Source organism: Streptopelia decaocto, assembly GCF_964273445.1.
Source record: "Streptopelia decaocto genome assembly, chromosome: 2".
NCBI lineage: Eukaryota > Metazoa > Chordata > Aves > Columbiformes > Columbidae > Streptopelia > Streptopelia decaocto.
Genome location: NC_138655.1, coordinates 150,017,301 through 150,044,947, shown reverse-complemented (window position 1 = coordinate 150,044,947; position 27,647 = coordinate 150,017,301). Strand labels below are relative to the sequence as shown.

Sequence of the window (27,647 nt, the reverse complement as noted above, 5' to 3'; positions counted from 1 at the left end):
CTAAGTACAAAATCCATGTGATAGCCAACAGAAAATATTGATCTCTATTTTTTTTTCCTCCTTTAAATAAATTCGAGTGGGTGACTTTTTTAAAGAGTTTGTCTTGTTCCTAATAGCATTGTAACTTGGGTATAATTGGAGACTGTATGTGTCTTAATTCCACCAGTCAATACTATGCACTGTTCCACTGCCTGTTATTACACACAGTAACACTTTGAACTTTCACATGCCTATATTTATTCAACAGATGGCAGAGCTTGTGAGAGGATCAAACATCCTCCTGACAAGAGAGCAGCTCATTTTGTGCAAGGAAACCACCAGATATCTTTACTGGATGGTAAACAAACTGATGGCCTGCTTCTTTTCCCAGGAGGAATTAGCTGCATGCAGCAGCCACAAAGAGGGCAGAGAAGCATGAGCTGCTGAATCCTGCAAGCCTTATTTCAGTGTCTGGTAAGGAGACACTGAAGGTACCTTGCAGCAGGGTGCAAATTTATGTTAAGATGAAAAGTTCACCCTAGAACTCTTTTATCTGAATAATAAACACTCGTGGAAACATTCTCTTAAATGTAATAGAGAATGAGAATCTTTCTACACTTTCCTAATGGAGCCTACATATTAAGATTCTTCACTAAAATAGTTCCTTAAACAACTTCATCATGGCTTTATGGTGTCAAAGAACATGAATGCTAAATAATAAGAGCTACAACAGTCCTCTGAATTCAAAACATCTGCTTTAAGATAGTCAAGAAGCACCATCGAAAACTATTTTTGGAACTATATGATTTTAACTGTACAGTATTTTTTATAGAAGTTTCTTTCCATCAGAGCATATTGTTTTCATTTCTGACAGCTTCTCTTGGAATCTTCGTAACAGACGATGCCCCAGCATGAACTTCTCGCCAAAATTTTCAAAAGACAGCAGACCTAGCTCTGTAGTTCCTTGTTCCAACTTTAAAGTGGGGTAGCACACAATTCACTGATTTACACCTCCTAAAAAAAGGTTTCAAGTCTAGTGAAATAAAGCTGAAAATACAAGAATATGAATTACTGGAACCAGCATGAGTTGGTGGAACACAGAAGCAGCAGAAAGTCCGGTAGGTAGTCCTTTATAAAAGCAGCAGAGTCTCTCTTCTGAAGTGCCTTTGGAAAGAGAAATATGTGCACTGTTGCCCAGGTGACAAAATCCATGTACATGGTGCCTACTGTGAACAAAACAACTGATAGTGCCTGTTCATTGTAGAGTGGCTAATATTAGTGACTACAAGAGCTATCACTTTAAATGAACATAAGAAAAAAAGCCTATTTTTGTGGATATGTGTTAATCATCTTCTGGACTAGGCAGTTATAAAGGTACAGTTTCTTCAAGAGAGACATTTTTAAACAGGACTCAACTTACTGTCTACAAAAACATATATAAGTTCCATTATTTATTTCTCATATTTTTTGCAATGCCACAGAAAATACATAAGGAATTTCTCAGGTTAGACCTTACTTTAACTTGGTGATGAGATCCCTGAAGTTGTTCAAATGGAATTTGTTCTCTTAAACTGTGTCCTGATTTTGTTAAAAACAAGACCAGTTTCTCTTTTAGTGAATTTTCATTTCGGCTAAGTTCTTCTAAGTAACTGCACTTTTCTGAATTTGGCTGCATGTTTTTGCAGACAGGAGCTGATAAACAGAAGCAATGGTATGCAAGGTCACTGATAAAATTTCACACGTCCCATAAGTGAGAGGGGTGTATTTGCAAGGAGGGGAGAACAGGTGACTAAAATTGACCAACCACGTATTCCATCCCATCCACATCATACACCCTATAAAAGTGGGAGATCACGAGGGTCTTGCTCTCTTTGACCATGGCCGGCATCTGAAGAGGACCCTGCCTGTCATCCCTGCGATCCGAGGCCTGGTTCCAGACGCTGCATCCCTGAATCCAGTTCGCTGTGGAGTCCAGCCCAGGACTTCGGGGCGCCTGCCCTGCAGCATCTAGAGCAGACCTGGCTCCCCCGCTGAGCTGCGCCGGGAAATTCAAGGTCAGTTTTGTATATTTTGTATTATTTCTCTATTTTATTAGTAGCATTAGTGAAGCATTTTTAACTTTCTTTCAACTTGCAAGTCTCTCACTCTTTTCCTCATATTCCCTTTCCTTAGTGGGGAGAGTGTGTGCGTGTTGGGGAGGTGGGGGGGTGTTAACGGAGAGCATCTGCCATGGTTTATTGTCACCCTGCAGTAAACGGTGACAAACTGATTTTTAGTTTTTCTGGTTCTTTAAGACTCTTACACTGCACTTAAAACATCATAGATGTGTTGTACGGTTCTTCAAAAACACATAAAACTGACACCTTAAAGGTGAATTGTTTTCTCCTTCTCCTCTTTCTATTCATATGTCCTAACTTATTCTGCAAAGTATTTTTCCCAATTAAATCTTCATTAATGTCTGCTTGGTAATTGAGAACTAATATTTCCCTTTGGTATTCTCATGGAGTTGTTGGACAATTACCTCTCTTGATGAAATGTTCAGCTCTAGCTAGTTGGTTTGCATTTTCACTTTAGTTAACAGGCAACTTGGCTGCTAGTTACTATTTCTCTGACTTTGTTCTCTATGGGTCATACCCATAGCTCATTGTCTAGCATGAAAGAGAAAAACGACAAGAGAAACAAAAAGCAAATTCACAAAGTGCCATATCTTCTGTCCTTGTTCAGGCTTTAAGAGATACAAAGCCCCCACATCACACTCTCTCATGATCATATATGCTCTTTTAATAGAGATATGTGCTTTATGAAAAGAAGTAATAACAGATCAAAACTGGTGATAATGTTTATCTGCAAGCCCCATTATCTGAACAGAAGATACTAGTAGAAGAGTCGATGATACTGCATAGACCTCTTTCATACCTCTCCACCATAGCAAATTCATACAAACAAAACAAAACACAACAAAACTATTTCAGTGGTTTTCTCTCTCATATAAGTCCAGAGTCTACTGCATTCACCACCATTGACTTTCTCTGCTTTTCATATTCTTTAAAATCACAGGTATGATTCAAACAGCAACTACAGATAAAGACAGAACTAGAGAACAGAAGAGACTCAACAGGATTTGTTTTGGCTTGTTGCGTTTGGGGTTTGTTTGTTTGTTTTTTTCATAGGTGATTACAGCTTTAATGGAGCACGTGTTGTGTGTTTGGTTGCACACAGCTCTGAGAAATATTTTTTTCCTTTTTTTTATACAGAAAATTTTCAGTGGAGCTGGAAAATATGTGTCTTTTGTCTTTCAAGAAAAAAATGCAGCTGGAAGACAGGGAAAAATTCAGCTTTGCTTCAATAGCTTGATATTCCACCTGAAAAGCTAAAATAAATACTTAGGGAGGGTCAACTCTCATTCGCAGCTAAATGAAAATGTGAAATCCTAGCCTGTTGCTTCCATAGATGAGGTCTTGAAAATTAGGACATACCAAACTTTTGTTCAGGAAAAGATGGTAGGTGAAAGTTCAGGGAAGGTATAGAGCAAAGAATATATTTGATTGTTCCCACTCAGCTCCTTGGAGGACCTTTTTTTTCCTCTTCTCATCTGTATTTACTCATTTGTCACAGCCTAAAGTTTTATAGATGATTCACAGTTGCTCATGCTACAATAGTGTAGAAAAGTATAACTTTCTTCCATGTATTAGAATAAAATTTTCTTTCACTTTTGAGAGGAAAAGATTCATCTTCTATGGGAAGTGTAATTCAGTGAATACAGATGCATTTGTTTAGATATTCTACTTAACTGCACTGGTTCTTTTTCCCTGTTCACCAGAGGCTTATTAATGCAATTGACCTTCTTGACTAATACCAGAGAGGTGAGGGGCTGCTCAGTTGAAGATGCACACATCTAGGTGTCAATGAATAACAGCTGGATCATTTTACTTACAGTAGTCCCTGGGACTACAAAAGAGCAAAATAACAATTCAGAACAATGTGACAGCGTACACTTCATACACTCTATTTGTAGCTTGCACCTGAGAGTAGCCTTGTGTTTTTCTTGGAGCTGTTGTCCAGTGGGAACCTGAATTGTTTCCTCATAACTGTGTGATCTAAAGCCTAAAGAATAAAATAACCGCTTGCCTTAGAAAATATTTTAATGGTGGTAACAACAGAGGTAATATTTTTCATCTCAAGATTTGAATTAAATTTTTTGAGAAAAGACTTCTCATCCCATTTTCAAAAGGCTTTTCCTTTTAACCCATCTCTTTTAGTTGTTGATATGCAATTGTCTGAACTATAAAGATGCCTAAAATTAGAAATCCCTCATTAGCATCTAGGATGATTGTGGGACTTCCATCACTGACGTTGTTAAAAACTGGTTTACCAAACATCTGTCAGGAACAGTTGAGGTAAAGTCAGTCTTGTCTTCAGGAAGCAGGGTGGCCAGGCTGACCGCCTTCCTTCCTTATGTGCTATGACTATATTACTGAGACAAAGGTGAAAATACTTTTTTAGTCAATTTACTTTAAAAGGCTTTAAGAGTTTAGATACAATGGTAAACAGCATCTTCCAGTTTCACAGCTTAAGACAGCCTTTATGTCTGCAAGAAAGCTGAAATACCTCAATCATAAATATAATCCATGAGTCATCAAAAAAATATTTTTAAAAAATCCTATAGCTTGTATTAACCTACCAATAGAATGTAGTATTTCAAACCTCAAAATGCTTAGGACAGAGATCATTTACCAGCACTGTTACCATCTTTGGGAGGGCTATCACAGCTGAATACAGAAAAATAGAGCTTTGGGCCAAGATGGAACTTGGCTATATACCCGCCTACCAGATATAGCGAATAAGTATTGGTGGCACCAGTGATAAGAAAGTTGTGAAGATTGCTGCAGAAAGTTCAGGGGATGTTCACACTGTTAGGAGAGGCTGTTGAACAGGGAAACAGTGTAAGTCACAAAGCATCACACCTGGAGCAGATGATGTCCTAAACTGGCTGCAATTATTGACAGTTGTGTGTAGAATATAAAATTATCTTGAGGATGAGATTAAATAAAAAGTCAAATACATTTGAATCAATTACATTCTTTTAATCATCTCTTCTTCCATAAACACAGTAGACACATATACATTTCTGGATGTTTTTAACAGTGTCTGAAATTCCAAGCAATAGTAGTTTTCTAAGAAATTTATTCTGGACCATCCAGAATTAGGATAGCCATGATCATATTGTCTGACCTCTGTTATAACACAGGCAATAGGACACCAGAGGATGGAAAGAGAATATCAGATGGAATGTGGAGGCACCACAGTCCTTCATCCTGCCTTGAAAATCCCTAAACCACTTTTAAGATGTGTTTATATAACCTGTACTTATAAACCACTGCTAATAGTGTTTCTCTTACCTTTTGACTCCATTTATTTCCATGTTATAAAGCTTCTCCTGAGTCTTTATTGCTACAGTTTAAACCAGCTAGTTTCTGTCCTCACAGATGCAGTGAAAGTTTGTTTTCTACTTTTCTGTTGCATTTACATTTCATATTTGAATTTTGTTAGCCTGCTTCCTTTCAGCATTTTTACTTTCACAACTGAAAACTTGCTTTTACTAAACCCACTTTTAAATAAAGAGTTCAGTCTTGATAAGCTACTCCAGTAGTTCTTTATTCTTCTAGTGAAAAAGTGTCTTATCTCCTACAATCAGATGTAGAAATCTTTTAAACTCTCTCAGCTTACAGTTGTGATTATATTACAGACAGTAATTCTGATTTTCACACACCCTTCTAAGGATGAGCCTACTGAGAAAATAAACTCTTCAGCAGGGCAGAAAAATGGACTTCTGTTATTAGACTAGGTCTCTGGGCATCCTTGTGATGCAAACATTAACAGCATTCCCGTTTAACTCAGGCTGGGATGAACAAACACTGAGCAGCTCCCAGACATTAAGATGCTGTCATCAGTCACCAGGCATCATGCTGATAACAGGCAGAATCTCAGTTGGTGCAAACCAGTATAACTCTTATTAGACATCACACTCAGCAGCTCTCACCCTTTTTATGAAATTATGCTTTCTGACTGCCATAGGTTTTTATCAGCAGCATGCTTTGCTTAATGTGTCTGAGATCTGTAAAGGCACATTGAGCAATATGATAGGCATCTTGTAAGGCTATCTGATCTTTTAAAATCTGGACTGAGTTGTAACATCCCTGAAGCATCCAAGCTCTTTTAATTAGTGAGTCATTTCTGTCATAGTTACCTACTGAAAGACATATACCTAGCTCTCCCTTTCTCAAGCTCCTTCCTGGTTTTGCTTATCTGTTATCATAATAAAGATTCATCTCAGTTATTGGAGACACAGACTTCTCATTAAGAAACTCATGAGAACAGTAGCCTGCTCACACTCAGTGGAAGCATACAACCAAAAACACTGTATAACCTCTGGAAACCTCCATGTTGTTCCTGTTGTTCCAGTAAACAGTTCTGCAGTAGAGGATGACATACTTCAGTATGAATATGTGCTTAAAGTTAGTTACATTTAATGTTCTTATTTTGCACGTGCAAACAGTCCATGGACTTCAGTGGGAAATTTGAGTGTTCAAGAAATGCCATTTGGAGCTTAATAGGTAGACATAGCTTTTATTGCTTCTAAAGGATGTCTGCTCTTGTGTTCATATACAATGTGGGGATACTATATGCACATGTTGTGTTAAAGGTTCTGTTCTTGCTTCATTTTAGACAATGACTGGGCAACACTCCAAATTGTTCCTTATGAAAATGTATTAAATATAATGGTTTTGAAAGAAAGGTATTGCATAGGATCTGATAAATGTAAAACAGTTCCACTGGGTACCAGAGCAGTAGGAATAAAGTGTGAATTAATTTTTCTTTGGCAGCTAATGCTATTCAGTGCAAAATTTGTTCAGGGTTTGTTGCACAGCTTAAATATTTGAGCTTTTGGGGATTCAGATGAAATATATGTTTGTTTTTTTCTAAAGTTGTCAGGGGCATATAAGTGTCAGTTTTCATTAAGAATAATTTCCCTCAGGATCTTTGGCTTAAGTTACCCTTCAGACCTCCACTGACCCCTTCCAAATCATCAGGGTTTCTTTCTGTGTGTTGTTCTATGGAAAAATGTACCTGCCAAAACCTAAGTGCTTTCAGAGGATGATGTTGACTGAATGTCTGAGCAGCTCTCAAATCTAAGAAATGTGCCCTGCAAACTACAACAAGAAATTCTCCTCCTTTTCCCTGAAATTATCTATTTCCCCAGTACTAATAAAACAAATACTTAGATAAGTGTATATAGTAGAGACATTTGAAAATTAGTGTCCTCTACATTAAAGCTTCTTTCTGGAAGACCCACATTGTGCTGTATATGTCTAAGCCCAATTCCCACCCTGAAATTTATGCTTGCAAACTAACAATAAAGCACAGTTCCGGCAATTCCAATTAGCTGACAAAACATTATAACAGTAATACACAGCTAAGGTAGCTCCTCTGGACAAAATGCTGCTTTTCCACTGGTCGGAAGGACTTCACAAAGACTATAAGCCCTCATGGTGCAGCAGTCAGGACACACACCCAAGTTCTGTTCCACTCTTTGCTAATGGTATAGGCCACCCATTTTTTTAAGACTTAATTTTGTTCCCTGTTCAAATGTAGCAAATAATTTCAGAGTTAGGTCACTGTTGGCAAGCAGAGGAAGACTGTTGAAAGCAAGGAAGTTTCCAGGGAAAAGCAGAGACTGAAATATTATTCAAGGATCCCTCTGCCTAAAAATCATGAGGTTATTGTAACATAGCGTTCTGGTTCACACGATCCACTGATGTTAGTAAGTAAGGAATGCTGAAATGTTTTGATTTGAAGGCTGTGTTGGAAATGAATAATTGACTTCAGTTCTGCACCCATGAGTTGAGAAATATATTTGCAATATGCATTTCTCTTACAGAATGGTTTAATGAAAGACTTATTTTCTTTCCCTTAGATTAAATCCCATGATTAGTTCTTTGTAAAGAGCTATCAAAAAGTGCTTTTGCTGCAGGACCAGGGCAAGGGATTAGCTCAATGATTGGCAATAAACCACAATAGTAACTGATTTTTTAATGGCTAACGGTTAGCAATATGAAACCTAAAAATAGATTTTTTTAATACATATCACTCACAGTGAAGTTTATCTACTTAGACTCCAAAGGTATTATTAGATATGTAATAAAACATTTTTCATTTGTGCATTTACTAGTTGCAGAACCTACTGAAAGTGTAAAATAAGTTATATACACTGATCTTTGTGTTAGGTTATTGGAAAAAAAAATCGGAGTCTGTATGTATTCAGCACTACATGTTTTCTCTCTCCCCAACTCCATTTGCCTTTGGATAGCCTGGATTGAGTGCAACACACAGGCGGGTGAAATCTGGCACTTAATATTCATAGTTTCCACACCAGAGATAAGCTGAAACCATTCTTAGGAGGATACTGTTTCTCTTAACCATAATTTACTCTTAAATTCATCGTATTGGTGAAGTTGCAGCTTCCACCTTTATCCATGTTTCAAAAGCTCTCTATATCCTGCAGTGTGATGTGGCAACAGCCAGACCAGAGCCAAACAAACTCCGTCAGGAACATGAACAGGTCTAGTCATGACAGCCAAGTGCGCCACGGTAATCACATATATTACTGAATTTAAATGAAGACTCTGTCTTAGATGTGTTCAAAGTAAAAACCATGTTCATGAAAGTTCTATACAAATGGTCTAAAACTGACTACCCACTAAGCCATGGTCTGCCAGTTACTGATTTGTGTATAGGGTGACCCTGGAAAATCTCCTAAGGGAAAGAATAGAGAACATCTATGTCATTAGAAGATGGATGTAATTCCCTTGCTCTGTCCATGGCTTGGGGCCATTGAAATGTTATTCCGGATACTGTTCCACCAGGCTCAGGGCCAGATCTTCCTTGCGTACCTTGTCCAAAAGAGATTTCAGACAGATCTCAGTTCTCCAATATTCACCCTGCTTCCCTGATTTCATATATGTCTGTCACATGGACCCCATTAAAAATTCAGGAACAAGATCAGTGACTTCAAATAAACCTTTACATAAGTATTGAAAAATAATGGCCCTCAGTACAGTATTCTGGACTCCATTTCCCGGTCACCACAGATTTCTGTGAAGTATTGTCTATTAAATAGCCAGGCAGTTTCCTATGAAGCAATTTTATTAGAGTCATTGCAAAATTACTTGGAGCTCTCTTTAGCTGAAATTTGGCTCTGAACTAACAGTTAACCTCAAAAATAATCTTTCCCTTTTGGAAGAATTCAAAATGAGACCAATGAGCACTGTTTGGTGCTCATTTTTCCTCCAGCTGTTACTAATTATTGCATAGCATCTATTTTTAACTTGCAATCCCCTGTCTCCACCTCTCCTCACACCTTTACTGGTCATTATTTTTCATATTATAGGATTCCCTCAGTTAGCCTAATGTTGTAAAATGTATCATCTGATATAGGTTAGCTGCTAAGGCTCCCTACAGAGTGAATGAAGACAATAAGATACCTTCATAAATTTATACATTACTCTTATATTATTTAGTTGTCTCTGTCTCCTGGAGAAGACTATCTCCATCAACTTTACAGGAAATTCAGACTATCAGCCTAGGCTAGACACCTGACTTTCAGGTGGCTAAAATCCATTAATATAAATCCCACTCTTTATGTCCAGAGAAGGCGCTGTATAATAATGATCACAACCTAAAACTATGCAGATACATTTTCACAGAATCCACCTATGAAAGTAAACTAAATTTCACCATAATTCAGCTTGGCTAAAATGATTAAATATGTTTAGCCTTATATTATTTATCATTAAGCATTACTTACAGGTGTCCAGTGCTACAAATGTTAATCTATATCTGATAACATGAGGGGGAACTGTGAGTGCTCCTCATCTGAAATGATGTTTATTTTGTCTTGAATTTAATATGCACAAAGCTGCAAGGGGGTATTTTGTATCATTTGCTGGGCCAGTCATACCCTGTTAAATGTAACTGAAGTCACAGTGGAAAAAGCATCACAGGTCTCCTAAATTCAGGGAGTTTGGCTCAGAGGGATTGGACTGCAATACTTGAAAGGATTTCAGATTGTGATGAATGATAACTAAATGAATAACTACTCCCTAAACAAAAATCTCAGCTTCACTCAGTCCTTTTGGAGTATTGCCCTTAGCATAATCTGCAGAGGACAATGAGGAAGTGTCCTACTTCCTTGCTGTGTGACCAGAGGTGCGTGAAACAAAATGACACTGGTTCATGACACGTATCAGGTGTCCCAGGAGCACATGTGCTTCACTAGTCCCCACTCTCCCTTTAGCTTCATTCACCTGATTTTTCATTTGGCACCCACACCACACTTTCAAATAATGGAGGTATTTTACTTAGCCACACTAAGGAGTCTCTTTATGAGATTTCCAGAGAGGCCTTACTGTTTTAGGACCTTAATTCAATGGGAGTTGAGCAGCTATCTCTTCAGAGAGGATGCTCTTAGGGGTGCTACACCAGGCTGGGAATACCCTAATTTTAACCAGGATTATTTGATAGCTTCACAAATAAATTATTCTCAGAACCTTTAGTTGTCTGAACAAATGGAAGCTGCTAAAAATCTGTCTTCATATGCAAATCTGGCGTGTTAGATATGGCTTAGCTGATTTGTACTCTTACATACTCAATAGGTGAGTAGAAGTATACCAAACTTCTTATGTGTGGATTGGATTCTAATTGAAGTGCCTCAGCAGCTTAATGCTGTCCAGAAAAGTGCTGCAAGAGAAATACAGAATGTAACAACCGGTCTTATTTCACACTATTCTGGTTTAATGGGCAACTGCAGATTGCAGGGTGAGCCATGGGACTGCATTTGCAAGTGTGTTTACAGATACAGTATTGATTTCCTTGCTTACTAAGAGCATTTCTATACTGCCACTGCTTGCAATAAACAACCCCACAAGAGCCTTCATGGTTGTGAACCCATATGCATTATTTAACAGGAGCTAATCAATATAAAACAAGCATTCCCTTTGTTACAGGAGTGCTATTGACAGAATGTTTCTCCCTTTTAATTTTTTATTATTTTGCATTGATTGCTGAAGCCCTGCATAGTCTTCAACGACATTTACTGAGCCAGGTCTGGCCATAAATTTCACTTCTTATATAAAAACAGATTGCCCCATTTTGGCACAGAATTAATTTGGAAGAACATCCAGCATTCTAAGAAATCAATTTCAGCATAGCCATTAACTTCAATGGCTGAAAAGTCAGGCTTTTGATCACATATAAAAATCAGTCCATTTAACTATCTCTGAAATAAAAGATCAATACCAAAAAACAAAACAAAACAAAGCAAAAAACAAAAAAAACCCACACCACAAAAACAAACAAACAAACTTCTTCCTGTTCCCAAATAAGTCCTTAATTTAAGACTTCACCTGGAAAGAATGCATGGAATTTGGATTTCTCAGCTAATTGAAGAGAAAGAATTTTGCTATCTCTAATTTAAAAAATAATATTCTCTGCTCTGTGTTTCAGATTTGACTTGCAGTTCCACTAATGCCATACCTGTAATACAATTCCAATAACAATATAGAAGTGCAAGACAAAGTTTTTAAAACTGGACTGCCTTGCACATATCTCATTTGTCCTCTCTTAAAAATCTTCAGTTGATTCAGGTGGGAACAAGAGTGAATCAGGCAAAGAGGAACTCATTTGAAAATTCCGCTTCCATTTCTTGGACCTTAAATCGTAGGAATATGTTTAATTAGTGAAGTGTTAGGATCTTCAAAATGAAACTCATGGGCATTAATTTTCAGCTACCACTTTCCAGGCTCATACTTGCAACTAGCATGTACTGCCAATATGACGTTTAGAGAATCAGATGATATGCCATACAAAGGTTTAAAAGATCCTAAACTAATCTGTTTGAGTATGTTTCATTTCAATCTTCAAATAAAAGATACAAGGATTTTTCTTCTAGCTTGAAGCTAAAACTTTACACTAACAACTGAACTCTAAAACTAACATATTCTGATTATTTTGACCCTTCATATGTATACTTCAGTGAGGGTTTTCAATATTACTTCAAGCTGGATAATGACTAATGTGTCATTCAAAACTGAAAATCTTTATGAGGAAATGTTATGTTTGACATTTTGGAAACTGATGAAAATGGTAAGTGAAATAAACATGAAACATATCAAGGCAAGTCCCAAGTATGAAGCAGGCAGCTTTTTATCTCTTGCTCAGGGAAGATATTTCACTATTCTCTGAAATTTATTTGAAAAAAAGATAGAATACACTGGGTGAAGGCACGTTTTGCTGGTTAGAAAGGAGATATTGTGGGATGCTGCAATGGAGAAGATAGGAGCAGAGCATTTCTTACTGGTTTTTACTATAAAATAGACACTAGCCACTGCTGATTGGAGAATGTTTAATGGTCTCAGGATGGCCCTTTCAAGTCACAGTTAAAGAAATCTTTATTAATTGTAAATATCAAAGGTGACTATCTAAACAGATTACAAATATTTCCTAATTGTTTCGAAGTATTCTATGTTAAACCATTATATTAGCAGACCAAAAAGAATGAGGTGAGAAAAGGAGGTATTTTGCAGAAACTCTAAGCTCATAGCTTCATAGAGCTTCATAGCTCATAGCAACAATCAGAGTGAAGACCACAGCTTGCCAGAGGCATTTCCTTTGTAATCTAGAAGACCATCTGTACAGTGTCATGAAATAATACAGCAAGCAGAAGCTTTCATACTGGTATCTGTATCTATGTGCTTATACACACCTCCTGCAAATACTGAGATGACTTCTGCCCAGTGTACTGAGGGGAGAAGGCATCACTGGTGCTCACTTTATAAATTATGCACTAGATATTAGTCATGCAAAGTTTAAAATGTGTCTCAGTCACCATCCTTCAATGCTCAGAAGTCTGCTTGTGTACAGCCTGGCCGCACCAAAGTTTCCGAATTCATAACAGTGACTTTTTGACAAATTGAGGGTTGTTTAGGAGGCACCAAGATCTGTTTCATGAGTATATGTGCGAAGTGATAGAGAGTATTTTACTAGGACTCTGCTCCCTGTCCAGTTTTAGTCAAATTGTTGGGATTACAAGTGTTTTGGTTAGTGATGGAGACATCCTCTGGGGTCTGTAGACCAGAATGCACAAGCCAGAAGTGTTGAGTGGGCTTAGGGGGTTTACATTATGGAGTGGAAAATTCAGTTGTTTCACCTCAGAGTTAGAGAACAAACATAATGCTGCACAGCTCTTGAGAGATGCAAAATCACCTCTCTCAAGAAGGAGAAAGAAGAGATCACCTAGAGTTTGTGAAGCAGGATGGTAAACCCATAAGGGCTGATTGCTCCTGCCAGAGACAGGCACTTTGTAAGTGGCTGTACCTGGTGAGACTGAAGGGCAGAAGATAGATAGTAAAACAAACCTCAGAGCTGCTAAAGCACTGAAACTCTGACAAAGAAGCACTGCAATAACTTAAATACCTGCTGATGGCTTTAGAAAGGGAACTGATCTGCCTGAACAAGTTAATCTCAGCTAGAAATTTAATACAAAGCTTGTTTCACTTGTGCCAGCTTTGCCATTGAAGATTCTGTCTTATCATGAACTAGAACAACTTATTTTTTCATGGAGTAAGAAATTATGTACATATGTAAATTATTGATTTATTTATACTCTTTTCTATTTCTAAGAAAATTGATATTATTCTGCGAGGATTCTATACTTTTTCTTTTCCTTTGCTTACTGTAGGAGCCATTCAGTAAGGACTGTCGATACCACTATATATCTGAAAAGATAAACACTCGACAACTTGGCAACACTTAAGCATTCTTCATCCCTATTCTTTTACGCATCACAAAGATCTGCTCGGAACACCCACATGCACGAAAAAACATCGTGTCACTCACACATAATACACTCCTTTTTCCAACCACAGTCTTTCCTTTCCCAACAGTTCCAACTATAATTCACTGGCAGAGCAAACTCTTGGAATGAGCATTTTATTTATTGCTGCACAAAGACAGGCCTTTACTTCTCTTCGACTCTCAAGGCCAAGGTAGAACTGGCTGCTTCTCCTTTGTTACAAAGTTTCCATAGATGAGTTAGTTTATATCTGGGTGAGTGGACTGAGACAGGCTGGAGCTTACTGCAGTGTTTTTTCCACATTTCAGTCAGGACAGGGACAAAATTCACAGTTCTTAAGCTTCATTTTCACTGCTGAGCAAGTGTGACTTTATCCTACCTGAAAGAACCAGTACTCTGGTTCAGAAGAGCTCCCTGGGGTGCTCAAGCCAAGTAATTCAAGTAATTACAGTAACTTACCTAACATCCCTCATCAAGAAACTACATTTTTGCAGCAAGAACAGGACTCTTGTTCCACTCACAGAGGAGACTCAAAAAAGAAAAATGTCAGTCTCCAGTACTAAACTGCCTGTAGTCCATTTTATCTTACCAGCAACAACTAAGGGCAGCAAAACAGGGAAAACAAAACAAACAAACAACAACCAAAAAAAAAAAAAACAACAAAAAACACAAACAAACAAACAAAAAAAACCTATTCTTTTTGTCTCAGTATGGTGGAAATGAGTTTTCAGGAAGAGTTTACATAAAGATTGGTTAATGGCCCCTGAACAGTAGAGCTCCCTTACAAGCTATCTCACAGTTCCTCACTGCCAAATTAACAGGCTACCACCCAAGGAGGAATCGTGCCTGAGGCTTGCTCTTTTATTCTGCAATTGCTTGGTACATGTAGATGCCTGTATAGGTTAGAAAAGCTGTTAAGTTTGTGCAAGTTGCTCCCCTCCTTCTGCCCCATCTCAGTCCTGATGCCTCAGATGGGGACACATCCATGACACTCTCTAAATGACACTCACCGGTCCATGAACAGCCCGTGAAGTCCAACTAGGACCATTGGTGGACTCCAAGGGACCAAGCCTCTCAGGATGCCAGGCTAGAGTCAAAAAGGATACAATGATTTAAGTTCTTATTTATATGGTGGGAGAATACTTAGTAAAACAAGAGTTATATCTCATGTAAATTGAAACTGCTTTAACAGTGAAATAAATAAATAAATATACTAAAACCATTCTTCCCCGGGATATTTATTGGAAGGCAGAGTCAAGGGTTCTCCACTGGTGGAGGAGAGCTTTGTTCCTCCACCCCTTGGGCAAGTTCTCTAGCTACTGGATTACTGGCTGCAAGATGGACTGCATTACCTGCTGATTTTATGAATGATGTGCAAGTCTGGCATGCTATTTCTCTGGCTTTAGTTTTAGTGGAAATGTTGATACGTAAAATGAAAATGCTGTGTTTCACACACACACACACACACACTCAAATATAAAACAACCAACCTCATTTTGCCTAAGAAAACCACACTACTAACCAATATAATTTCTTTTTCCAGGACCAAATACTAGGACATGTTCAAGCCAAGTTCATTTCCATTTTTTAAAGATTATTGGCATTTGAAAAGGTAAAATATACCATACTGTGATCTAACCCCTATACAATTCCTTTCTCTTTATGCTACAAGGCTTAATACATTAAAAACATTGAAATTTTTACTGGAGTCCTTACATTTCCAGACCATATCTTTTACCTGTGATGAGAAAGCTTATTCTTATGTATTTGATCTCTGTACCTAAAATACAACATATTTTTGTATTTCCAATTTTTAAGAGGTATGCTTTCCTCCCTGGAAACTAACTGGGTTTGTTTCCCTCCCATTTTAATCTTTTTTCCTCAAGCTCAAGAATGCCAACGTTGTGCTTAGTACATAAGGCATTTGATTTTTTGAAAAAAAATAAAAATAAATTCCTTTCTTTTCTTGCTGAAGTGTACATTTAAGACTGAATAGACCATTTTAAAATTTCAACAACAGCACTTAGCCAAGAATGCAGAGATTGGTAGTTTCTCAAAAAATTAAGATTATTTTAGGACATATCTGGTTGACAAAATATCTCAGTTTTCCCACCCAGCCTCAGCAGTTGGCTCTTGCTGTACTAACCACTGCTGTTAAATTATATAGTGCACACTATACTTATGATGGACATGGTTATAATGGACAATTGGTTATAGCGGACAAAAACAGATCTCCCAAACCAAACATATTAAGTTCAAGACATTCCTCTCTAGTTATAACAGACAAAGTTGGCCGCAATGCCAATTTCTGGGCTTTTTTTTTCTGAGCCCTATAAGTGGACTGAATAGAAATGGGAGCTGGTGAGGAAAGTTACAGGAATACTATGCTTTTAAAACAGATTGTGCCTTAAACCCAAGACTGATCAAGATGGTCACAGAGGCTATGCCAGACTGGCGCTTTCTGTCAGCCTGATTGACCACTGCATACCACATGAACCCAGAATTTTCTGTAATCTGTTCACTTCTGCTCTAACAGCCACCTCACTGGATGCAGCACTGTGTGGATGTAAAAGGACTCTGATTCACCACTGCTTTGCGGGGCTCTTCGTCAGATGACACAGCCTGTCCTGCCCATGCACAAGGCCAGAAAATCCAGGGTAATCCAACTGACCTAATAATTTTCAAGGTAGCCTTTTATATCCTGTTTATATCAATATTTGCCAAGGGCACAAGGAGGATTGGCGGGTGAGTTAAAATATACCCATTTCAAATAGAAAGAGGAGCCTGTGAGCTGTCAAGAAATGTGAAATATTTATGATCCACAGCTCATGAAAGGATTACATGTTAGGCTGAGTCAAAACTTTTGTGAGATTTTCACAACACTCACCTAACCCTGACAGCTATTACAGATGAAAAAACATTTAAGTGAGCATTCAGGTCCACTTCTTACATAGCATCTCTCCTGGTTGAATTTCAAAAACTAAACTACCAATGGTGGGTATAGAAGGGAGAGTTATTTTTCAGGTCTGCTTGTGAAACAAACCCACTTTGGATTTAAACTTTTTGTTCTGAAGAAGAGTAACATAAGCAAGGTATCCTTGTCTCAAGTGTGGAGCTCCTCATTGGGGATCTCACCAATAAAACTAGTGACCCCTTTCAGCATGTTTTGCCTTAGTAGCCATGTACTTGTTATTAGGGACCCTGTGGCAGAACTTTCCTAGCCAGCATCTGTGTCACTAGCAGAGTTAGCTCTGCAGGATCCTTGCCTGCCTGAAGTTCATGAACTCCCACTCTGCTTTACCTCTTAAAGCAGCGAAACCAAATAGGACACAATTCAGGCTTACCCATCCACAAGCATCCACTCACACTTACGAAACAGCCCTGGAAGAAACAGAGGGGCTTTGTATTTGCATGACTAAGGCCTTGCAAGAGGGCACCCCATCAAGTGATGCTAATGGAGCAAAAGAACCATCTGTAATTCTGTATTTGAAAAAAAGTTTCATGTTATTCTATATGTTATTTGGGCTCCAAGTGTGTCAAGGAGCCATCTTGGCTTCCTGATGTCTAAAAGTATAAATGAACATCTACTACATTTGGTAATGCAAACAACTAAAGTCAACAAATTACATTGTCCTGCAAAATAGAGATGAACATCCAAAGTCAGCACAAAGTATGTTCTCTACCTTAATGCCTACAAAGAAGCCCAACCACACACCTAAAAATAAATTATGGCTTTCTCAGAAATATGATGGTAAAATATCTGTGATCCACAGTAGTTTTGTGTGACACCACACAAGTTTGAAAAGACTAAGGAGCTCACATATGGTTTTCCAGGCAGTGGAGGTCTGTTTCCACACCTCTTCCCTTCTTGTCATACAATAAGGTTATCACAACATTTCGTAATTTCCCAAAGAATGTTTCATTTCAACAGCAAGACAGGTGCTTCAACTCTCTTCTGTACTGGAGGAAGATTACTAACAAAATGTGATCAGTGAATGAACATTACAGCAAGTCCTGTGACTGGAAATCATATAGGGAATATATAGGGAAACACACTTATCATCTAGAATTATAAGTCTTTGCAAGGTGTATTCAAATGTACTACATTTTCCAAAACAGTAGAAAATATCTCTATTTAATTAGTCGATTCATTCACAGAGTTTGAGATTTTTATTTCTTATTTTATTCAGAGTTTCAGTATTTTAAGGTCTATTTTTCAGGTATTAGGTAGATGCTACTTGTACTCAGGCAGTGCTAATGCACAGAATTAGATAGACAACATGAAGTATCATCAAGAGATGTCATTATCATACAGTTTTCTGTGCATTTAAACTATCATCTTTCTGCACAGCTTCAAGTAACTACTGGACTTTCTCTTCAATGATTAACTAACAACACAAGAGTAAAATATAGATTTGTGAAAAATATATCAATTCCCTAGAGAGTGTCTCAAAAAATTTGGGGTGAATGTTGATCTCTTCTATTTATCTATCTTCATTTCCTTGGTTAAAGATATAATACTCAACTGGAAAAAAAAATAAAAGTGCATTAAGATTACATTTGGCATTTTGAATACAACAAAAGGTACCTATAGTGCTGCTGTATTGTACAGCCTAGTAAATCGAGCTGTCAGCCCTGTAATCATTTCTTCAATAGGCAAAAAAGACTCAGTTCTAACCTAGCTACATGCTGGTTCTCACAAGGATAAGAACTGATATTTTCTTCATTATGAATTGCATTTACAGTTATTCTTTGGTTTTCAAGGAAAACTTTGAAAGAAAAAAAATATGACTAGATTTCCTAAGTGAGAGGTTTGGGGTTTTTTGTTAAATAAAAAAGCTATATATCTGTTTTTATTAGAGCTGATGTAAAACCTTTTCCCTGAGATGAAAACTTCTACAGGATGACTTGCAAAATCTTGTGGTTTTGTTAGTATTCTCCTATAATGTTCACATTAAAGAGCCCAAAATATGCTAAATATGACCTGTGCCTGGAGAAAGAGCAATGACTGCCTACATGGAGTCAGAGAAAATGCATTGCTGAAACTTTGATCACTTCTTTAAACGTGTCAGTAAGGAAAGAAATCCTGGCCTTGTTGAAGTGAATGGGAGTTTTGTCATTCACTTAGGCTGGACCAAGGCTTCAGTAGCTGTCTTCTGATAGGAATTTATATATTTATTTTTTAACTTTGTTCCAGATCCACACTTCAGAGGAAGAACAAGTATAATTGAACAACAGAATTGGTTTAAAATGCTGAACAATATTTTTCTGAAAACACTTTTAGAATCTTCTCCTTTAAATTTTCTGAAGAAAATTATGAAATCAGACTTCATTTTGAAAATCTGTTTCGGTCTTACTTGAAATGTTGATATTGTGTATTTTTTCTTCTGCCTTCTCCCTTTTTCTTCATTAATTTCTGTCTTCACTTCCCTTTCTTCTGAAACCTAAAGAATACAAAAGATTTTAAAGGGAGAAGCAGGTGGGAGCGGGAGGAAAGAGGGGAAGAATTACAATTATTTGGGAAGGGAGATTACTTCTTTCCATATTCCATTTCTTGCATTCAAAGTCAAAGACAACACAGAGACAAGGGACATAGTTTCAAAACGACAAAATTCCTTTTTTTCCCAGAATGGTTTTCTACGTTGTTTTCAAAAGAACCCACTGTATTTTGAAAGCTGACTGCATATTATATGTTGTTTCTTTTATTAAATTATCTTCTTCATTTCTGAGTCCGTTCTATTAACCAATCTGTCAGAAACTTATAAAAAATGCCATTCCAGGTTGCTACATCATGTAGGTAGGCAAAACACAGAAAACTATGACAACAGCAGTCTCAGCAGCATATGGCCTTAAGCAAAAATTGGCCCTAAATAATTTCAAATAAGTTATTTACAGTGTAATTTTAGATTTGACAACCTATATTCCAGCAAATCAAAACATCAACAAATATTTAGTAAACAACATATTTTCAGCAAAATGCTCATCTAGCTGGCTGAATGCTTTGTTTTCAGTTCTGACCTCAGTCAGCTAACTAGTCTTCTTTTTTAGCCTTCTCCAAGATCATCAACCTCAAGAGTTCATAAAATTGTCTCAATTTGTTTTGTCATAATTTCTTTATCAATCAATAGGCTATGTGTTCATATGAAAATACTTTTTTTCAAATGTCTGAAATATCCATCTATAGGCTCTTAGTTGATTGCTTAACTATTTAAATGACAAGCTCAAAGCATGATGTGAGATTTCTAAATCAGTTTTTTGCTTCAACAGCAGCATTGTGGTTGCTTTATGATCCTTTTGAACCATTTTAATGTAAAAATGTAGCAATGGAAAAATGAAATATGAGGAGTGGTGTTGCACAGAGGTTTTCTTTCCAAAATCCTCTATGTAATACAAAACAAACAAAACAAAAGAAAAAAAAATCCTATTAAATTGCATAGTAAGTATATGAAGGTACTTACTCCCATTGTCAGCAACAGGTTGTCAACAGAAATTTGCAAAAAGAAACCACATATATATGAAGTGTTTTCTGAGAAAAAAATGTTTCCATTTTATCTAACACAAATTTAATCTTTTCAGCTGTACGCTTGCTCTGTGTACACACTCCATTAATGAGAAGAGCAAGCTTCAAGTTCTCACACTTCATTATTCATGTCATACATTATCTGTATGACATAGAAAGACATACTGTTTGATATACTGGGACAGAAAGTTTACCACAGATCCTACCAGAGTCCTTGCAAAAAGTATTTTGATAAGTTCACAAAGTTTCTGACAATGTCATCAGTAAGAATGGCATGGGAAAATGTTTGAAGAATTTGAGTTTAACATCAGTACCTAAGGATATCCTGTGTTAATCAGAGGTGAAGGTTTACTTTTGAAAATCCTTTCATCTGGCATATCTGTTAAACACCTGTAAATATCTACAAACACCTGCCTACCTCCAGAGGACTCAATACCCCACAGGTCTGCCCTCTTCTCTCCTAAGCTTCATCTAGCAGAGAACTGCGGCTATTCTTGGTGTCCAGAGGCATTCCCAGTTAAGACGCATAGCTGTGTAACTTCTTCCAGAGTCAGTGAAAGAGCCCTAACAGTTCCAGGTATGATGGAGAAATTTCCTATAACATGAGCTGTTTGTAAGGTGATGATAAAAATCTCATCAGAATTGATTACAAAGCTGAGTACATTAATTATACTGTGTTATGGACTGGTCAAGCCAGTTCAAGCCTTGCTGCAAGCATTTGCTTCCCTGTCATTCCTCACCATACGATACCATAGCATACACTCCTCCTTTCTTTACTCTTATTCATAGGCAATTACCTATGAAAAAAATGAATTATTTCTTAAGTTGTTTACACCTAACTACCTCTTTAAAATGGCAAATCCAAAAAAACAGTGTCCCAGTTATTCATTCACTCACCATGCTGTTTGTGATATCAAGAACAACACTGCAGCAGGTATTCTGAATGGGGCTTTTACCCACTGGGATTGCTGTTACTCCACAGAGCCTTCATATTCTCCAAAGTACTCCAAGGACCACAGCAATCTAAAGTTTTAAAACAAATTGATTTAATACCTGTCTCCTTACATCCCTTCCCTCCTAGAACTGAATTCCTTTCACTGGGTTTGTTTTATAAACACTCATAGAAAAAACCCTTCTATAAATAACTTGCAGGCTGAAGTTTGAAACAATGGGTGAAGTGAAAGCCATAATAATGTGTTGTGGTAATTCAACTCAATTTTTTAAAAAATATATATAATAAAAGGAACTACATTATATTGGTACTGAAGAACATATCAGAATGGAAGCCAGCATATGATATGTGTGTAGCTGTACATGCAGATATGTTATGCTATTCCAAAGGATGGAAAATATTCCAGAAAAATTATATCGCTAGGTTTCAAAACTTCAGTGAACTGAATATTTTGAATTACATTTTTCATCATTTCATATTAATATAAATATTTAACAATACTTTAAATAAATAATATGAATTTGAGTGACCAAGTAAAAGTAAATATCTCTTTTGCCTAGGCACTTTCAAAACATCTCTTCAGGCAATCAAAATGTTTAAGCAATAAAAACAGTTATGGAAAATATTCTAAACAGACCCTTTAATATTTATAAGTACAATATTAAAATGTATTATACAGGTCAGCCACTGAAAGATGACTAGATAGATATCCTGCTGGTGGAGGTTTCCATGACCATGAAGGCACTCTGTCACATTCTGCTGTTTAGAGTTCTTTTGTCTTTAATGCAGCTAGAAAGATTTAACAATTCAGGTTATCTTTAATAGAGAAATATTGATGGTATTCTTACTCATGGTACTCTTACTACAGAGCTAAGAATTACTTATGCTTTAGTAATACACAGAGTTTATGACCCTTTTTGGAAAGATAGCAACAAAACTAGCATTTTTTTTTTAAAAAAAAAAAGTTTTAGTTCAATGCTGACTGTTCAGATATCAACACCATTTCCCACTCACTATTCCTGCTTGCTCCCCTCCAGGTGGGGAGAGAAAGCAGCCTTTCTGCAAAAAGGACACAGAACCTTCACATTTCTGTCACTGGTGTGTTCCAAGTCCATGCAGGAAACCACAGCCCATTTGGCAGGAATCTACCATTTTATTGGCTAGAGTAACAATCTCTCTATTTCTGGACTTCCTGCAATCACATGCTGACTCCCAGCAAAACGGTTTCTGCATAGGTACAGTTCTCCATTTAATTAGTGTGTTATAAGAAATGCATTGTGCCCTCTGCTTTCAAACAGCTCTGTCGCGTTGGGGTTGCATACCAGCACCTCACTGGGGACCCCAGCATCTCAGGGAGGACTGGGGGAGGACCAGCACTTGGTGGGAGACAGAGACATCAATCCTGCTATAACATGGGTTCCCCAGCCACAGGAAGAACATGTCCAGTCACTGCCTGGAGTCACAGGAGGGAAAGAAGGGAGCCAGCACCAAGAAGCTGGTGAACTCCTGCTCTACACAACGAGATGCACATGCTAACCCAGGGCCTGATCATGGCATGGATGTGCTGGAACTGCACATCATCCAAGCCACCTGCAAACGCGCATGCTTCTAGTGCCACGCTGCTGGTGTCCTACCGCTCTTAGTGTCTGCAGTAATTCAGCCCACAATAGATTAAAGCTGCTTGCTCTGTGTTCCCAAGTGACGATCAAGCAAGTCCTCAAAAATTATATTTGGAGATTTTTTTCCCCTCTGTCTTTTGCTTAGACCGATATTTAGACCAAAGCATACATTTTCAATGGGATTTGTTGAGTATCATCGGTGTTCAGTTATACTGAGGACCCTCTACAAACCTATCCTCTAGATTTATGAAACTTTATTTTTTAAATACATCTGATAAAAATACCTACTGTCTGGATAAAGTAAGTTAAACAAAATCCCTTCAATATATATCTCTGAGTAGTAAACCCTGGCCATTCAGTTTCACAGCTGCAGCTCTGCAATTCGTGCAGCCACTTTGGATAACAGAAAGCTTTCCTTTCTTTTGTCCTTTCCTCCTTCTTGCTGTGAAATCACTACTCAGAAAACAGTAATATTCAGTCATCCCAGTTATATGGTCTTGGCAAATACAATTGTTGCACACATACAGCTTGTGCAATTGCTCCATGTGAGGTCTGAAAGTGAGGGAAATAATGGAACCATCTCCAAAATAAGGGAGATTGGTTTAAATCCAAAACAATTCACCGGAAAGTAGTTTTAGCTATAAAATCTCTGAAAGACTTATTCGGATAGGTAGGATCAAGCTCTTCTCTTTGTTATAACTTTTGCCAAATAAAACTGAAATGTTTTACGTACCCATTCTTTCATTATAGCAAATGACCCTTCTTTTAAAGGTTCTAGATCACCACCAGACTTACACAGAGTTTATCATCTTCTGCTGTCCTGCCAATGTTTGGTCCCTCAGTGCCTCAGTTTTTGTATCAGTGTCCATGCATTGACACATCCAAAGAAATATAATGAAAGCTTCTTCATTTCCTAATATAATTACAGTAATCTACAATTTCTAAGACAGACATCTTTTTTTTTTTAACATCTGAAATGTATTATTTTCAATTAAAAGCTGGCAGAACTGTTTTACATCACTTTAATTCCAAAGTAGTTTCATGTCAGTGGAATCAGAGCCAACTTTGAATTTGCTCTAGTGTTTAAATAATGTTCATGGTTTAAATAATGTTCATGTTATTGAAAGTTAAATCATTGAGAATATATGACAATACTGGCTGTCTCCTCAGACAGTTTTATGCAGCCATGACAGCTGTATCAGCCCATGAAGCCAAGAAGTGGAGGAAAACAAAAACCCAAAAGCAGAGGATGAAGCCTTATTTACTTGCTGGATTTTTGGTTGATTGGTTGGTTGGTTGGTTGTTTTTTTTTTTTCCTCATATACACTTGTTTTGATTGAAAAGTGTTTCAATCAGTATAAATTATTTCTTTTATTAACTGGTGCTCAGGATCAGTACAATGTACTCAAGTAGCTTCTAAATTCTTTTTAATCAATTTATAAAGCCTTTAACAAGTAAAACTAAGATTAATTTTAATTTGAATCTCAGCCATATCAGAATAGTGTTTAGGAGGTTACTGCAAACTGTCCAAGTTGTGGAAGAAATAATTTTCACTATTCATTTGAGATAAGAATGAATATAATACCTCCTACATGTTAAGAAGCAGAGAACTAAAATAAATTCTAGAATATTACATTATTTTCTAATTTAAGATTGTGAAGCACTCACAACTAATAGAATGGAAACTCCTATACACAATATTCCTCATGTGATACCTCTCAGCTTTCAACAATATTTTGCTTTTTTACAAAGTCACTGTATTTTTTTAGAGGAAGTTAGCTAGAAGATATTAAGGCACTTCTGTGTGCTGAAATTATAGTGAGTGAGCAGGTGTTTAAGAAATAATACATCACACTGGAAACATCCCTTTTGATTTTTCCTGCTTTACTCTAATGCATATTCAGTTCAGTCATATTTATGAGCAGAAAAACATCATCAATTTTTTTATAACTATACAGCAGCAACTTTTTTTAAAGAACTCTTACAGAAATGTGTTAGGCAGTTGTTAACTCATCCTTAACGTTTTTGTTATTAAAGATCTTAGAGAGTTTTAACTGATTGGTATTTACCTAATGTCCAAAACCAGTTCTCATAGCTAAAAAAAAAAAAAATAAAAATTTAAAATAATTCCAACTTCAATCAGTGTAAGTTGTGATTAAAGCGAATCCTTAAAAATACTAAATGTGCCAAGCTGAAAAAAAATATCTTCTGAAATTCTGATGCTATTTTACTAGACAATAAAAAAAAAAAGCAATTGAAAACTTATATTATGCAATATATTAACAATCAAATAGCAATTTGGCTATATTGCAGCTTCTTATATATTATGCACTTAGCTCTTGGGAAATACTCATTTTCATTTTACCTCCAAAACCAAAGATGATTCTCCTGAAATTACCATTTACATTATCAGTAACAACATGTTATATCGAGTAATATAAAAACAGTTTATATTCACAAATATTTTTACACAATTATCTTGACATCTTTAAATTCCATTACAGCTCAGTCTTTTTATGTTGTGTAATAAGAAAGACAAATCTTTCTATTATTTGAGTTATTAGTAATTGTGAAAGAATATTTCATTCACTGTCAATTTTCTCAAATAAAAAGTGAGGTAATAAGTTGTTGCAAATGTGTGAAGTTTTGGTCCTGTAACAATAATTGTAGTTCCTTTGCATTTCAGTGGTGGCTGATTTTGATTTCACATTTCAGTTCACAGATACATGTAAATTCTTTGTTATTTTAGAAACAACCCTTAAGTGCAAGCAATCATTTTCTGGTCTTACTGTAGCCAGATCTCAGTCTTTAAACATTAGCATCATTTCAGGACAGAAAGGATTCCCTGATGAGGTTTACAGTCTCATATGAAACCTCCATCCAGTGTAATTTCTCTTTCTTACACCATAATAGCTCTGAAGTCCTTCCGCCATCTCCTCAGCACCTTGGACCGACACTGTACCACACAACACCGAAGTCTCGTGCAGACAGAGATATCCTGCTCTGTTTATAGACTTTTCCACATGGAGAACTATTTGCAGAGAACTCTGAGAATACCTCTACCTGTAATCTGCCAGGAGGAGTTTGCTTGCAAATACATTTCAAAGCCTTGTCCAGAACTTTTCGCAATAAAATATATCAGCACTCAGAGGCAGCAGACATTTTCAGAATTATGAATGAAAAGTTCAGAATATGTTCATTTTTTCATCACATTACCCAATCTGGGTTGCAAACTCCTGGTACAATAACTTATTTGCATGAAGAAAGTATAAAGCATTGAGACTCACACTTGTCACTTTACCAGGTGAGTACTTCACCTTAGATTAAGAACAGCACCAAATAAAGTTTTTCTTTAACAGTGTTTGATATTTTAAAATCAGTCTTCTCTTACTTTCCATCAAAAACTATGCACACAGATGCACACAAACCCAAAAGAAGTACATCTTTCAGCTTTCTTCCCAAGCACAGCTCCTTCTTTCCAACATCACTAGCTCCATCCATCTCCTCTAAACTCTCTTTTTGTCCAGCTCCTGCCTTTCAGTTCTGCTCGACTTGCACGTCTGCGCTTTCTTCTACTCATTGGCAGATTTGTTTCCAATAGGTATTTTGCTCACTTTCTTCCTCATTAAACCACGAAGCGAAATGCAAGCAACCTGATGTAGAAGTTATTCCAACACAGAGTTATTCTGTAGCCTTATTCCAGACTGAGGGCCAGAGCCATAAAAACACTTGAGATTGGCAGGATTTCGGAAATTAAAGTCAAACTTGTGGCCCTTAAAATCCATAAGCAACTCTTCACTAATGGTCATAGCTCCTAAACTGTCTGAAGCTCTTTTGGCACACGGAGAAATGTCTGAAAAGGCTCACAGAGCTGTGCTTTGAAGAATAGGTTTGGCTATACCTCCACTTATTAAAAATAGCTCATCTGTCCTCAGGGAAGTACTGGAAGCCAAGAAACTGAAATGAGAGAGAGAGACACCTCTTCCAGGCTGTAGGTTAGACACCTAAATCCAAGGGGCAAGACCAAACCAGTCCTTTGCCCTCAGAAGCAGCTCTGGACTCAGTGTGTTGACTGCTCTTGCCCCCATGATGACTCTTCCCCTTTGCACACGTGGTGACCATGAGTATCTCTGCAGGGCCAAAGGCTGCAGGATGGGAGCTGTGCCACTGCTCTGCCTTCCTTGGTGGCTTCAGCAGTGAATCTTATCTGGAATCATGTGGCTATAAAGTAATGTATGTCTGTGCCAAACATTCCCTGATTCTTTTTAAAGTACCTTGACAGTGTTGTCCAGAGTTAAAAAACAAAGAATTTAAGCCTAGGATTTATCCAGACAATCCAACCCTGATCAAAAACATCTCTGCAGATGTTTTTTAAGGGGTTAGAAATGGCAGCAGTGACACTTCTTACAGACTTCAGCTGGCACATAGCTCACCAGGCATTCCAATTCGCTATGTGATGCTTTTGTTTCTCCACTCTCTTATCAAAATTAATATTTTAATTTTTATATTTTGGTTCTGCTGAACACTTGAAGGCTGTATTGTTTTGTAGTCCCTAGGGCACCAGGCAAAACAAGCAGAATTTCAAAATTCTCACAACATCACACTGCAATAACACCGTCAGTTTATCCTCATGTTTTGAAGACTGTCTCAAGTCATCAGGATTGATGT

At 37.1% G+C, this 27,647-nt stretch overlaps 1 long non-coding RNA gene across 1 annotated transcript; it reads left to right on the top strand.

Moving 5' to 3' along the window:
• Positions 1-1,749: 1,749 nt before the first annotated feature.
• On the top strand, positions 1,750-26,308 carry LOC309436762. The gene is made up of 3 exons (XR_014183408.1): positions 1,750-2,033; positions 22,398-22,595; positions 25,893-26,308. It is a non-coding gene; the product is annotated as an uncharacterized lncRNA (long non-coding RNA).
• Positions 26,309-27,647: the final 1,339 nt, after the last annotated feature.